Below are 15,158 nucleotides of genomic sequence, written 5' to 3'. Positions count from 1 at the left end.
GAGACTTAAAGGAGGGACACCAAAGAGCTGAAACTCAGTTTTGAGGTGGGGACACCGACAGCTGGAGCTGGTGTCTCTGCATCAAAAATAGGGTCCCAGCAGGGCCAGGACTAGACCCTGAGCAGGGGGTGCCAGCCGGCTGCTGCCCCTGAGTGACGGCCTCGTGGATTTTGTACCCATTGGAAAAACTGCAGACTGGATTCAGCTGCTGCTTCAGAAAAGGAAACGTGAAGAATTGTTTCCAGGGGACTGCACGCTGACGGGAAGCTAGCAGGGAGCAGAGAGCAAGGTTGCGCTCCCTCCTCCAGCATTCTCATCTCCAGCACCCTCTCCGGTGGAGCCCCCTGCTCCCTGCAGCACAAAGCAGAGGGCGAAGGACGTTTAGATCTGCGTTAGTGGGAGAGGTTTATTGGCGGCAGGCAAAATCGCCCTCATGGGCATAGTCCTGCCGTTTGTATGTACATTTCTACACATGTCTGAGCCTCCAAACAATAAAAGCAAAACAAAGAAACAAAAAGACCCTAACTCTCCATTTCTGCCTAACAGGATGCAACTCTCTTTGATTCAAGAGTGAGACAGTGTCACCAGTGACAGATGAATGGATAAAGATGTGGTAGATGCATAGAATGGAATACTACTCAGCCATACAAAGGAATAAAATAATACCATTTGCAGCAACATGGATGGACCTAGAGATGATCACACTAAGTGAAGTAAGCCAGACAGAGAAAGACAAATATTGTATGATATCATGTATATGGGGAATCTAAAAAAGAAAAAAAACCTGATACAAATGAACTTATTTACAAAACAGAAGCAGACTCACAGACATAGAAAATAAGTTTATGGTTACCGAAGGGGACAGAGGCAGGGGGAGGGACAGACTAGGAACTGGCGTTTAACAGATGTACACCACTGTGTACAAAACAGCTAAACCACGAGGCCCTCCTCTACGGCACAGGGGACTGTATTCAACACCTTGTAATAACCGATAATGGAAAAGAGTCAGAGAAAGAACAAACACATGCATGTGTGCGTGCATGGCTGACTCACTTTGCTGTACACCTGAAACATGGCAAATCAATTAGTCTTCAATTAAAAAAATAAGAAAAAAGGAGGAAGACAGTCTCACCACCTCCCCAGACAGAGGGGGTACGAGGTCCCGCCGCTGTAGCGTCCGCCTCTGGGCTGTGTTCATTGCTTCTCCTCCTCAGTCTCCTGTCTGAATGTTGTTCTACCTGAAACTAAACTGGAAAGTTAACTTCCAACAAAACGCACTGAAAATCACACGGGGAATGAGGCGGATACAAATGTAGAGATCCTTAACATACAATGTAGATAGGTGCAAATGTGAAGGAGTGGCCGTGCGAGTGTGTGTGCGTGCCTCCAGGCGGGGGACACAGGCACTGTTGCTGCTCGCTGTGACCGTCACAAGGCCTCTTCTTCGCCCTCAGTAGGATCCGCTGGCCAAGACTTCTTCAGCTAGTGGGCTGACGTACACCGTCGTTCCTGAAGGGCATAAACCCTGTTATCCTGCCATCTGTCTGTCTGTCTGTCTATCTTTGGACACTGTAGCTTTCCATTAACTTTGCTATTGGCGGCAGAAATACTAAAATGTACCAGCGATGACGCCCCCGGCTTCCGGATGTGGTTCTCACGCCCTCAACACGGAGCAACAGCTCACTTTCTCCTTGGCAGTAGGACTCCACCGGCCCAGCCGGTAAGGTGACCCGCTTCTCAGCGTTTGGATCCAGTGACCCCAGACTCCCGAGCAACAGTCTCCTCCTCCAGATCGCAGAAGCCATTGCTGTGCCCCCTGGTGGGTCCAACCCTCTCTGAAGCACCAGGACTTCCAGGTCATCAGTGCTCAAAGATGGGGGGCAGAATTAAAACCGATGGGAGGCATTGCTGGAGGTCCAAGGAGCCACTGCCACCTCTGCTCTCCGATTCCCGGACACCCGGGGTCAGGCTGGGCGACAGCACCAGGTGTGTCTCCGGATCAGAGCACACACCTGAATCTGTGAGCCGGGACCTCCAGCCCTCCTGGCGTGGTTCCCAAGGGTGCGGCACCCACTCTGCGGGCCGCTCACTCTCAGTCAGGCGGGCCCTCTGGGTGACGGGGCGAGTGCAAGACCAGTGGCTTCCACGAGCGAGAGCCCCTGTGGCCCAGCGTTTCCCTCCTGGCTCGGGAGCCCTGGGGCGGGACGGGCATGGCGGCCACCCCGAGTCTGGGGGCGGTGGAGCCGGCCGAGGAGGTAAGGGCAGGGAAGGCGAGCCCAGGGTCTGTGTGGGTCCAGCGAGGAGCGTGCCGGGCTGGGGCTCCGCGTCGGCTCCGCACTGGCGGTGGGCAGGCCAGCTTCAGGGGCGGAGGTGATGCGGCCCTCTGTGCTGAGCCTCCACCCCTCCCGCCACGATCACTTTACACACGGGCCCGACAAGCAGGCCCCCCACTGGCTGGGATGAGAGGCTGAAAACCTCAGCAGGAGGGTCCTCGTGTCCATCTGATCGCTGAGAGCTTCCTCGGCAGTGGATGGGCCTTGGAGACATCCTTCCACCAGGACACAGGGATGGTCGCAGCCAGTGTCCTTTCTAAGAGGTCCATCCAGCGCCTCTTCCCTGGAGCGCCTTGTCACCAAGCTCCCAGTCCTTTTCTTTCCAAGCGCTTAACCGTCCAGCTAAACCGGTGCGAACAGCTGGAGAATCACTGTGGACCAACGCAGCGGAGGACCATTCAGGCACGAGAAAGAAATGAAGTGCTGATGCAGCCTCCGCACGGGTGAGGCTGGCCAGCATCGCGCAGAGCGAAGGGAGCCAGCTACCAAGGAGCGCAGCTTGTCCGACTGCTTGGACGTAAAACGCCCGGGACCGGGCAGCCTGCAGAGGCGGAAAGCAGGACCGTGGCTGGCCAGGGCTGGGGCGGGGAGTGGGAGGACGATGGCTAACAGGGATGGGGTTTCTTTCAGTGAGGCTAAAATCAGAGTGGGTGAGGCTCGCATAATCCCGAGGCGACACTGAAAGCCTTTGACCCGCACACCTTAAACGGGTGCGCTGCCGTCGTCTGTGAACTGCGTCTCCGTGGGCAGTTTTTAAAAGAAGAATCAACGCTTTCTCAAGACGTCCGCAAATGGAATAGGAAATCCGATTCTGCCCCTTCCCAAAGGCAAGGAAAGATAGGCAGAACCCACCAGAACCAACTTCTCTGCAGCTCGGGAAACCGGCCAAAGGCTTGCAGTGACACGGGGACACTTCTCTTTCAAGGCTGACTGTGGTTAAGAGCAGCCAGCTTTGTGGCGCTTTACTTTCTCCCACCCCCGACTTCCCGCACAGACCTTAAGAGCATCGCACTAGCGTCAGCCCTGCCAGCTCGGTCTACTGGGGCAGAGAAAGTGCAAAACTAGGCTAAGACTTGACCCCCAGGCTTCGAGGCAGCAGGCAGACTTGATGCCAACATACTCCTCAGACAACACCCAGAGGTTTAGCAACAAATGCAGCTGCGGTCGTGGGAAAGGAAGGATGGAGCCAGGAGCCACGAGGACCATCCCTCGAGCCTCAAGGACGTCATCAAGTGCCCAGAAATTTAGGAATGTTGCGGGCCTGGGACCACTGTGTGTCCCCACCTCCGCCCCGGCCCCGCCTCCTCGCTCTGAACGGTAGCCTCTCGGGCAGCGACTTAGGCCTGTCCTGCCTTTGCCTGTTGGGTGTGTGGGTGGGGGCCGATGCCCAGGCTTCAGTGCGTCAGTCTTTGGACAGACTGTGCACCATGAGCCGAGCCTGAGGAAATGCACCTGCACCGCCTTGTTTGCACCTGGACCTGGTTTTGACGCTGAGAACACGAGGCCAAGATTGACGAGCTTTTGGGGCGGGGTCTTGGAGGGGTGAATTATTCTGCGTGTGCATGGGGTGGGGAGGGTGTAGTTCAGTGGTAAAGTGTGCACTTAGCATGCTCAGGGTCCTGGGTTCAGTCCCCAGCGCTCCATGTAATAAAAAAATCGATTTTCTGCATGTGCAAGAAATACAAACAGTTCACAGCCAGAACATGGACCGTAACGGGTTTAAATATGTCCGCGAGTTCCTTGACACCCTGTTGTCAAAAATGGAGCCGGATCGCCCTCTCCTGGGCAGGGCTGGCCTTGGTGACCCTTTCACGTGGCAGAAGTGACACCGTGTGGCTTCACGGCTAGGTCCAGAGATGGGGGTACGTCTTCCTTGGCTCTCTGTGTCTCAGAATACTTGCGCTTAGAACTCAGCTGCCGTGCCGTGTGGAAGCCCCGGCCACACGAGGGCCCTCTCGGAGGTGTCCTAGTCAGTAGCTTGAGATCCTAACTGACGGCCAGCCTTCCAGGTGACTCTGGCCAGTGCCAGCCCCCCAGCCCCCAGCCGCCTGGGGCACCTGAGAGGCCTCAAGCCAGAACCACCAAGCTGAGCCAGCGAATCCTCCGAACCGTGAGAGATATTGATAAATAACTGTTGTTAGGCAGCGAGGTTCATTTCTCGGCAAAAGAGAATGAGAACAGATGTCCCAGGAGTTCGTGCTAAATCAGAGCCAGTCTCTAGTAATGCCCCAGAGGCCCGGGCACGCCTGCCCCTGGGGCGCGGCCCGTGGGTGCCGGGCCCAGGGCCCGGGGCGGGGGGGGGGGGGGGGGAGAGCCTGGAGAAAGAGTGACGGCGCGCCTTGCGGCTGCGCGGCCCCTCCCTCCTGGGACCGGGCCTCCTCGCCCGTCAGGGGCTCGGGCTCAGCAAGCTGGCTTAAGCCTGAGACTGGGGGAGAGGCTGTGGATCTCCACGTTGGCCCCTGAAACCGGGTCTGGGGTCGCCAGTCCTGGGGTTCTTCCTGCTCTCGGGACCAAGCACCATTTTAGTGGGTGACTTCTTTCCTCGTGATGCGGCTGTCGGCTACATGGGCGGGTCTTTCTGGCTGTGTTAGCCCCTCTTGCCCTTTTCAGGAGCGGGGCTCACCTCGGTTTTGGCCATTGTCTCTGCTGCTCTAGGACCCCGGGGTCTCTGAAATCAGGGACCCCAGGGTTTCCCATCACCACACTCGGTCGGTCGGACGCGGCGACCACAGAGATTTCCAAGGACCCAGTGCCCCTAGCTGATGCAGTACCCAGTGCCGGGACCCCAGGGGAGGAGAGGTGGGCAGGTACACGGGGTAAGTGGACTCCAGCACTCCCCTCCCCTCCAGCCCTCGGACTCCTTCCGCGGCGTGCTGGTGAAGTCCTGGCATTCCGGCCTCATTAAGCACAGGCTACCGTGGAGACCAGTCTCAGTCAGTTTCAATCCCAGCCGCACGAGGGACACATTGAATCCGAATCTCTGGTAAGGCACTCGTGTGAGTACCTCCGGCCCGATCCCGTGCTGTGTTCTGTCTGCCTTGACCTCACACTCTCAGAAGCCATTCCCCACACAGTTGCCCTGGTTTCTGCCAATCTGTACAAAATCTTTCCACTCTCTTAGTGTAAAAGCTGTTTCCTCTTGGATCCGCCTTTGTGCTTGGCTTCAGGGCATGCTGAGATCTGAACCTAGATGTGGATCTGGTGCAGCAAGGGTGTTTGCGGTGGGTTTTGAGGGGAAAAGCATCTCCTTCCCAGAGTAATAGCACCGCTCCCAGGTAAGGGTGTCACAGCGCCTTTGAGGTACTTCCTCTGGCGAGAGAGGCTCAGAGTGGCTGGGGGACTGGAGCGCCTCAGCGCCGTCTGTGTCTAACCGGATGTCCCTTCCCGAGTTTCAGGGTCCCACTCCTCCCCAGCCAATGCCACACGTCCACAGGACAGACTTGGTGGAGGCTCAAGGGATGCTGTAATTCTGCAGCCCACCAAAAAGGATCTGGTGTTGGATATTCAGTAACATTGGCCAGGTGGCTGCAAGAAATGTGACATTCCTCTAGGATCGTCATGGAAGCTCCACACTTTTCTCTCGACTCACCACATCCTAGGCCTGGCTGACTGTGTCCCCACGACGTCACTAAAGTGACCGTCCCTCTATGTGTCCTGAGAACTGGCAGTTAGATCTGCGCCTTCATCAGACGGGGCTGGCCTTGTTAACCGGCTGCCTTCCCGGGTGGTGCTGCGGGCTTCCCAGCACCACACGCGTGGGCGGGCACCTCCTGTGTGCCGCGCGCTCTCCGCAGTAAGGCTGGCCACCAGCTGTGGGTGTTGGCAGCCTGATCTACTCGCCACCAAGTGCCCCGTCCGTCTTTCACGGGGTAAGTCTACCTGCCATCACCGAGCATAACTCAGGTCTGTTGTTCATCAAGGATTGCAAATTCATGACCTTCTGGTGCCGATGTGATTTCTGCCTTTATTTTCTGGAATTCTTCTCCATAAGGAAGAACTTTCTTCATCAACTCTGGTTACCCTGAAGGAAAGTAGAATTCAGCACGGACGGACCTGGAGACGGTCGTCCTAAGTGAAGTAAGGCTGACGGAGAAAGACAAATACCACATGAGATCGCTTACGTGTGGGATCTACAGAAAAGGACACGAATGAACTCACCTCCAAAACCGAAACAGACTCACAGACATAGAGAACAACCTAATGGTTACCTTATGGTTACCGGAGGGTGAAGCGGGCAGGAAAGGATAAGCTGGGAGTTCAAAATGAGCACCTCCTGGGGAGAGACGGACGTGCTAGCGCCCCTGGTGGTGGTGGCTTCACGGGCGCACGTGTCTACCAGAATTCATCGAGCTGTACGTCTGAAATCGGTGCGGTTACTGTGCAGGAACCCTAGCACAATAAAGGAGCTAAAACATTTAAATAGATGAATAAATGCTTCATTCTCTCTCTTCACCTATCCCTTTTCAGACTAAAAGCTTTAAAAATGTATCAACGTGACCGCATGAATCACATTTGATGTCATTCAATCAATGGCCTCGTTATGTTTTTCATTCTCAGGGTCCTCCCTCCCTGGCCAGGAGGAAACCCTGTTGCTGGCAGGGCCGCATTCCCCCTCGAAGCTCCGGCACGTGTCCTGTGCCGCTCACCCTGCTCCCGGGGCGGCCAGCAAGGCTTGGCCTTCTGCATCTTGGGCTACATCACCCTGATTTCCGCCCCGGTCTCCGCCTGGCCGCCCCTCCTCTCCCTGCATCTGCCCTCTGCGTGTCTCTAGCAAAGACACTTGTCGTTGGATTTAGATAATCCAGGATGATCTCATTCTCGGAGTCTCGTTCGTCACTTCCGCAAAGACCCCTTTTCCAAATAAGGTCACATTTACTGGCTTCAAGGGCTTGATGTGATGTATCTTTCTGGGGTCCACTATTCAGCCCACTGGAAACCCTAACGTGGAAACTGGTGCAGGGAAGATGGAGGAATCTTGGGTTGATTATCCGGCCAGTCTGTGGCTAAATGTGATGTCAATACAGCTTTCTTAGGAGATGGGACACAGGGGGCCGTACAGCTGCGTAAACTGTCTCCCGTGGTCCCCGGGAGGGAGCGACAAGCCCAGGGGGAGGCTCCGGGGGACCGAGGGGTGGCGCCCATAAAAGAGAAGTGAATGACCGTGGTGTCGGGTACTTTTTAAACGGCTCTTCAGAAAAGAGAGTGAAAAGCTAAGATTCTTTCTCCTTAGTCTAAGGCACAGACTGATGTCCAAGGTGCTGTCGGCCGGAAGCAGAGGTGTGATGTCCCAGAATGCAGAGGGTGGTCTTCAGACAGGGGGACTGCCAGCCTTCTGGGGGGAATGGCCACTTCTTCTGGCCCAGGGGCTCCAGAGGGGGCGTGGGTGGACGAGGTCCCAGTGCATAGACCCAAGTGTCCCCACCCCCGCGTCTCGTGGCCCCGCCCCTCAGCCAGGTCCCTGGTCTGCCCCAGAGACTGGCTGGCTCGGAACTCGGCCTCCCCTGGGGCTGCACCGCCTCTGCTGCCTTGCAGCTATGGGACGAAGTCTGCTCGTTCGAGGGCCCTGTACACGTGGCTCCGGCTTTCACGTTCTGCCCGCGGTGGGTGACTAACCACTCCGCCATTCACCGACTTTCTCCAGTGTGTTCACAGCTGCCCGCCACAGCCATCATTTCCGTGGTTCGAGCATCAACCATCCCCAACATTCGAACGTCTGAGATACGAGGTACCTTCTCGCCCCAGCTCACCCCTGGGAAGCATTCTCGTGCTCACCCCCCACGCCAGGCGCTCCCAGCGCCCCGCCTGCCGTCAGCACTGGGGCTCTTGCTGCCAGCTGGCTGAGGCTGCTAGCGACTGCTTCCTGGGACCCCTCCAGATGCCCAGTGTTGGGAGTGGGGGTCAGGGAGCAGGAAAGATCTGGGCGTTGGGGGAACAGCAGGGTCTGTCTTGCCTGAAAGGAAAGGTGAGTGGGGGTGGCTAGGAAGTCGTCAGGCCGTTCCTGGACCCTGGCTTCGGGGTCCTACTGGCCTCTCTCTGGCCAGGGCAGCGGTAGGAACGGGGTACAGTCGGGCCGAGCACAGCTGATGCCAGCAGCTGTTGGCAAAGACCTGTCACTGTTACCAAGTTCACTCATACTGCTCGCCCCACAGCAGGCCAATAAATCGAGGGATGAGGTGTTGGGGCAAGGACTAGCAACTTCATTTGGAAAGCCAGCAGAGCAAGAAGATGGTGGACTCGTGTCCCAAAGAACCATCTTGCCTGAGTTAGAATTCAGGTTTCTTTTATACTGAAAGGGGAGGGAGTAAAGTCAAATGTTCCTGTGTCCGTCACCCTCCGGAGGGCCTGTGCCAACTGCTTCCTTCCCGCAGTCAGTCCCAGGTGGGCCTGCTCAGGAGGCTTCCTGTGAGCTAAACAAAGGTATTTTAGCTTAATGCTCTTTATCTGAGGGGCAGGGTTCCCAGAGATGGGCCATTGTGTGTAATTTAAGCTTAGAGGCAACATCCTTTTAGTGATTAACTTGCAGCCAAAGCAGTAGATACAAAGGTTTAAGTAAAAGAAACAGATCCGGTACTGGAGTCAGATTTGTTCTCCCCATCACACCAGGACTGCAACAATAAAGAAAACCAAGGCTATGGCCCGGGGAGCCCAGGTGAGTGGGGTTCACGATGTCCCGGGCCGAGGCAGTATGGACCTTGAGAACTCTGACCTGCATCTTGACCCCGGAGGGAAGAGGGAGAGGAGGCCTGGGGCCAGAGGCAGGAGAGAAGGTGGGTGCCCAGAAATGCCATAACCGGTGCTGGGGAGGTTCAAGTTACAGCGTGTGCAGAGGGGGAGACGCCAGCGCTCTCCTGGTGGACACGCTGGTGCTGGGGGACAGCCCCCTCGTTCAGGCAGCAGTGACCGAGGGCGTGAACAGGCAACGGCAGGGGCAGTGGGGCCTGGGAGGACAGGCCAGCTGGGCCAGGCTCTGAGCCAAGGTCCAGGTGACAGAAGTGGCATGTGCGGGGCTGGGCACCCGGCGGCGCCCCCTCGTGGTGGAGGCGCTGGGATTCCCCAGGTGGGCTGCGCTCTGGGCATTCGGACAATGGAGGGATGCGGAGGAGGTTCTGACTTCCTGAATCACAGCAGGAGCGGCACGAAGCTGTTGGCTAGGAAAGCTCACGAGCCGACCGCGGAGGGTCAGGCCTGTCCCGAGTGCGGTGTGTGCGTCTGTCTCATTGACTCAGGCCGCGAGGCCTCTGCCCTGGGGTCGCCGTCACGCCCACTTCGCAGACAAGAGGACTGACTCTCGGAGACAAAGCGCTGGCTCAGGGCGCAGAGTGGCTGCCTGGGACTCGGGAGCCCTCACTTGTGGCCTTTCTCTCTGAGGGACCCCAGGCCCTCCTAGGGTCAGCTCAGCACATGAGGAAGGCCAGAAAGGCAAGGTCTGGAAAGCAGTGTGTCCAAGTGCGGCTCAGTCACTGCGCTGTGCACCAGACGCCAGCATGGCGCTGTAAATCAGATCCACTTCGACGAAACAAAGGCACGTTTCGGGGAGGGCATGGCTCAGCAGGCACGAGGTCCCGGGTTCAATCCCCAGCGCCCCCTCTAAACAAATAAAAACGCGATCACACACCCCCAAAGCAAAGCAAAACAAAACAAACAAAAACAGGTGCGGAGTATTTATTCGCACCACTACAACATGAATGGGCCTTGACATTATTCTGAAAGAAGGCTACACAGACGTGAAAATGTCCGGAGCAGGCAAATCACGGAGCCAGACAGATCCGAGGCTGCCAGGCGTGGCGTGGGCGGGGAACGGGGGCCGGCAGCTCCGGGGCGCAGGCTGTCTCTTGGGGGTGATGCGCTTGTTCTAGGGTTCGGAGCGCTCGCGCGGGGGTCTGGCTGTGCTGACCTATTGCCTGGGGAGGTGGCGGGGCTGCAGGAGGTGGGCTGTCTCCTGCCCAGGTCGAGGCAGCACTGGACACCAGTAAAGGCAAAGCAGGGACAGATTTGGACCGGGCTCTCCTCGGCCCTGTGTCCTGAATCCCTCGGGATGCTGGTCCTTTCCATGAGAGCCAGAGCTCCCAGCAGCCGGAGTGTCACAGCCCAGTCTGCCTACTGCCAGCTTCAGTAACAGCGGCCCCTGGGCCACCCCTTGGGTCCCATAATGCACAGACAGCTGCACGGGGCCTGGGCTTCCCTCGGTCAGACTGGATTCCCACCTCTGTCCTTTGGTGAGGTGGCCTGTTGGTGTCACGATGAGCTGGCTTCTGAAGAAATCCAGGATCTGCCCCCAGTCTGGACTTTTCGGCCTCCTGCCTACAAAGGCGTTAAGTCTGGGAGGCCTTCCCTACTTAAAGCCTCAAGTAACCCTGCCCGCGCCCTGACCTCACAGCGCCTGCGGAGGAGAGCAGAGCCCCCTTGCAGTGGGTAGGAGGGGCTCAGACAAGGACCCCTGGCGGTAAGACATCAGCGGTCACAGTTCGGTGTGCGATCCGTGGACTACACTATTGGACTTAATTTTGAAAGTCGAAGCGACAAACAGTGAAAAGTCCGCATTTTGCGTCTTTGAACAAAATGTAAAAAGCCACACTCCCCAACCCAGTGGGGCATCGTCTGACTCCAAGACGGGCCGGATGGTCTTTCTCTGCACCTATGGTCTCCCGGGAAATTGTGACAGCTGAATTTGCATGAGGTAGCTGCAAATGGAATTTGCAAAATGTGTGTGTTCATGTGGTTTGGACGTGAGAATAATTCCTTCACCCAGTCATGTTGGGAAGAGTTGAAATGTTCGCTTCCCCTCCCCCACGAACAAGGCCAGTGCTCAGTACTCTCTGGATAGAGGAGGGGGAGGGATGGGGGAGGGATGGAGGGATGTGGGAGGGAGGGGTGGAAGATGGAGGGGTGGGCTCTGGCTTCGGAGGGGGGCCTTGGCCTGAGCAGATCCCAGTCCTGCCCTGGGACCCTGGCTATGGAATAAGGACCCCGTCGACGAGAAGCACTGAGACCTCGCAGTGACTCTTGGAATTTGGGGTAAAGCTGGGTGGAAGAACCCCCTGGTCTGGCTGCGAGTGTTTTTCTGACGAGGCCTGTGTGGAAGGGAGCAGTCGCAGATGTTTGAAGGGGCGCAGGAAGCGCTCCAGCCCTCCCACTGCGGCCCGCACCACACACAACACATGAAGGTTCACGCGTGTCCTGTGCAGAGCAGGTTCCTGGTGTCTCCCCAGCCAGGAGGACTCCCACCGACAAGGGCAACTCCGCGGCTGCCCAGGAGGCCTGGTGGGGCGTTTGTGGACTCAGAACCCCCCACCCCGTGCTGCTGCCTGGGGCCCATCATACATCAGCCAGAAGCAGAAGCCAAGACCCCAGCTGGAAGTGTTGCAGGAATCAGACTCGGTCTTCAGACCAGGGATCCAACCCCAGCTCTGCGCGGCGCCTAACCTTGGGCAGGTCCTCTGAGACCCGTCACCTGCAAACAGTTCAGTAAAGCGCACGGCCCGGAGCTGGGCATCATTCCCTGCGAGGCCGGAGTGAGAGGCCCGGGCACCAAGCGGCCTGATCTTCCTCCAAAGGCCTCCTCTGGGACCCACCCAGACCCTGCTGTCTCCAGGCTCCCTGGAGCTCCGGGCCGGTGGCAGCACTTCTGTGCCGGGTCCTCCTTCAGCTGGGACACCGGCTCTTTCCCCAGCAGCCACTTCCCCGCCGGCCCCGCCGCTCCCGAGCGCGCGCGCGCCGGCTCCCGCAGCGGCCGTGCCGAGCGTGCGTGGCGAGCCTGCCTTCCCGGCTCTGCGTTCCGCTGCTGAGTCAGTATCTCCGTGTTTTTCGACACCACAGCATTTTCCCGTCTCCCTCGATTCCTCTCCACCCAAACCAGTGTGTCACCCGACAGAATTAGGTGCCGGGCACAGAAACTCCTTGCAACAGCAAGATGTGGGTGGGTGAGCAGCTGCCGGGGAGGCCCGGCGTTTGGGCCCGACTCCTTCGCATCGTGCTGTGACGCCGGGCAGCTCCCAATGTGCTGGATTTCTGCATTTAACAGCTAAGAACAGAAGCGATGACTATAACTGGGAGGCTTAATGGGGACCAGGTGACACACACAACCCCCTCAGGCCAGCCGCCCGTGCTCAAGAAATAGGAGCAGCGATCACAATAACAAAGACCGTGAGAATATTGTGCTAAGTCGGTGCAGCTCTTATGGAGTGGAATGTTCTAGATTCCCTTCATGATGGTAAAATATGCTGCAATTCAGTGGATTACACAGCCTGTCTTTAAGCCTCTGATTCAGATTGCTCTTGTCTGACTTCCATGACAGGAGACGTTCGGTTGTAAGATTGCAGTTGCTGCGCTTTGCTGAGCTGTCGGTTTATTCTTCTGGTGTTGCATTCAACACGTGTTTCTGGACTACCTCCCATAAGCTGAGCCCAGTTCACGGTGCTGGGAGTGAACTGGGGACAGGACCAGAGGTGGGCCCTGCTGCCAGAGCTGACAGTCTAGAGGGCCGAGACTGAGCCATTCAGGAACAGACACGGTGGCGAGAAGTGCACAGAAGTAGAGGGAGTCATGTGGTGGGAGGAGGCTCAGCACAGGAAGTGAGGCTGTGAGCCACACGGCCATCTGGGCGAGTCCCAGGCAGAGGGGTGGCAGGTGCAAATGCCCTGAGGCTGGGGCGTGCTGGGCGTGGCTGGAGAGCTGCAGGAAGTGAGGTTGTTCAGGGGCGGGGTGCACCACACAGGACCTGCAGGGGAAGAGATCTGATTTTGTCTCTGGTGAAGGGGAGTCCTCTCTGGGCAGGAGAGTGACGAGGCCTCGCTAAGCTTGGACTGGGTCCTTGGTGGCTGCTGAGGGCAGACTGAGGGGGAACGGGTGGTGCGGGTGGAGGCTGAGGGGCCCAGGAAGAGGGGGCCTGGGACCCTCCTTCCATACTTTGGCAAACGTGACTCCCGCCCCTGGGTTCCACCTGCTCCACTGGGCTGGGAGCCCCAGCTTCCTGCCTCTCCTGGGCCCATCCTCCCTCACTGAGGAAAACTGATGGCACCACACGTGGGCCAAGCTGAGCTGCAGCTGCCGGCGGGGACCGTTCCTGTACAGTCTGTGAGCTCCTCTCCAGGGTGCCCTCTCTATAGAACGTGGAGGCAATGGTGCCCCCAGAGGGGTGCCAGAGGCGGTTCCAGCAAACAGCTCTGCGTCTGAGAAGACGCGGATGGTGCTAAGAGTTTCTGGAACGGTGTCCCCTCTTCCTGATACATACTTTGAGCTGACACAGTCCGGACCTGCTCATCACACACCAAGCATTTGGAAGAGAGTTTCCATCGTTTCCTTCATTCGGGGGTTGGTGGGTACGTACAGCTTGGCAGTAGAGCGCCTGCTTGGCGTACATGTGCTCCCTCCCTGGTGCCTCCGTTAAGGGGAGGAGAAAGTTTCATTCATGCGTTCACAACCATCCAGCCTTCCTGCAGCACCTTCCCCAAATCCTGGGAGGCACACAGGGTGGGTCCTGTCCTTGTCGTCCACATCAGGACACTGGGAGTCAGGAAGGTACTGTGACTGGCTCAGTGGCGAGGCCTGGTTCTCGGGGGCTATTCTCCAGGCTAAACCTGATTCTTGGTGCCGCTGGGCAGCGCCCGCCCAAGGGGCAGCCAGGTGGCAACAGTGCCCTCTGCACCCAGCAGGGGGCGGCAGATGATCATCAGTGCTGCGGGCTGGCGGGTGCCTGCCTGTGTCCCAGTCCTGGCTCATCGTCTTGGCCGGTTCCCTGCCCAGGCAGGAAGGCCGAGGGCAGCGAGGACATGAAGAGGGTACCCCATCTGGCCCAAGCACTGTGCAAAGCTCCTGGATGAAGAATCCTGTTCATTCCTCACGAGCAGTTCTGACGGAGTGGGGCGCCCCCCAGTCTACAGAGAGGGAGGCGTCCCTGCCAGGGGAAGGTGCCTGTCTGTGCAGGCTCTCAGAGTGGGGGGCTGGAGGCGATGAAGCCCACTTTGCGATTTCTTGGGGAGATGGTGGAGGAATCCGCCTGCTGCCGTGGGGTTATATCCTTTTGTCTTGGGCAAGGCAGGCTCAATCCCCCCCAGCTGAAGCAGCTCCTTCCTGTCCAGGTTCGTGAAGCTGCCGCACCCATTTCCTCGCAGGAAGGACGCCCGGGCAGGAACTTAGAGGTCACTGGCCACTTGGCCTGACTTTATTCCTGCCAGGGTCTGGGGTGCGCCCTGGGAGGCCAGCTCCTCCTCCACGTCGCTCCATGAGCCAGAACCTGGCCTGGGTCCCCATGCTTCCTCCTCAGTTTGGGAAGGGGGCAAGTCTGACTCTCTGCAGAGGGCCCAGAACAGAGGGCTCAGGGGACCCTTGCTGGGCTCACAGTGAGGTGGGGGTGTCGCTCTGCCCTGGCTTCTGTACCAAGAATACCAGAGGAGGAGGGGAACTGGGCTACGCGGGCAGCTGCCCCGGGCTGCCCCAGCTAACACGGGTCCAGGGTTCAACCCAAGTGTGTGGGGGTGCTCAGAGATTGGTCACCCCACCCCCACTCCGTGCCTGAGCCAGTCTTAGAGAGGAGATCAGATTTCCCCAGAGTCACCCAGCACATCAGTGCTGAGAACCCAGGGCTCCCGACGGCCGAGTCAGGATCTACATCATTTCACGGCCAGATAGGCTCTTTCTGTCCTAGAAGCCCTCCCACTGTCACGGGGGCCAGCTGCAGCGAGCAGGCCCGCCCCCTCCCAGAGGGCGTGGCCCAGGAAGGAGTTCAAGGCGGGGTCAGTGGGCCCCGCAGCCAGCAGGGAGGCGGGCTGCCGCCCGGGCCGCGGGTCTGGCCGCATCTTTTTCCCTCTCTCCCACTTGCTGTCACGT

At 58.1% G+C, this 15,158-nt stretch overlaps 1 long non-coding RNA gene across 1 annotated transcript; it reads right to left on the bottom strand.

Moving 5' to 3' along the window:
* Nucleotides 1–9,980: 9,980 nt before the first annotated feature.
* Nucleotides 9,981–15,100, bottom strand: LOC116663313. The gene is made up of 2 exons (XR_004319568.1): nucleotides 13,564–15,100; nucleotides 9,981–13,050 (listed from the first exon to the last, which is right to left on the bottom strand). It is a non-coding gene; the product is annotated as an uncharacterized LOC116663313 (long non-coding RNA).
* Nucleotides 15,101–15,158: the final 58 nt, after the last annotated feature.

The sequence above is a fragment of the Camelus ferus genome, chromosome 4 (assembly GCF_009834535.1).
Source record: "Camelus ferus isolate YT-003-E chromosome 4, BCGSAC_Cfer_1.0, whole genome shotgun sequence".
Classification (NCBI taxonomy): Eukaryota; Metazoa; Chordata; class Mammalia; order Artiodactyla; family Camelidae; genus Camelus; species Camelus ferus.
The sequence above is the reverse complement of the archived record's forward strand: the minus strand, read 5'-3'. Positions and strand labels throughout refer to the sequence as shown.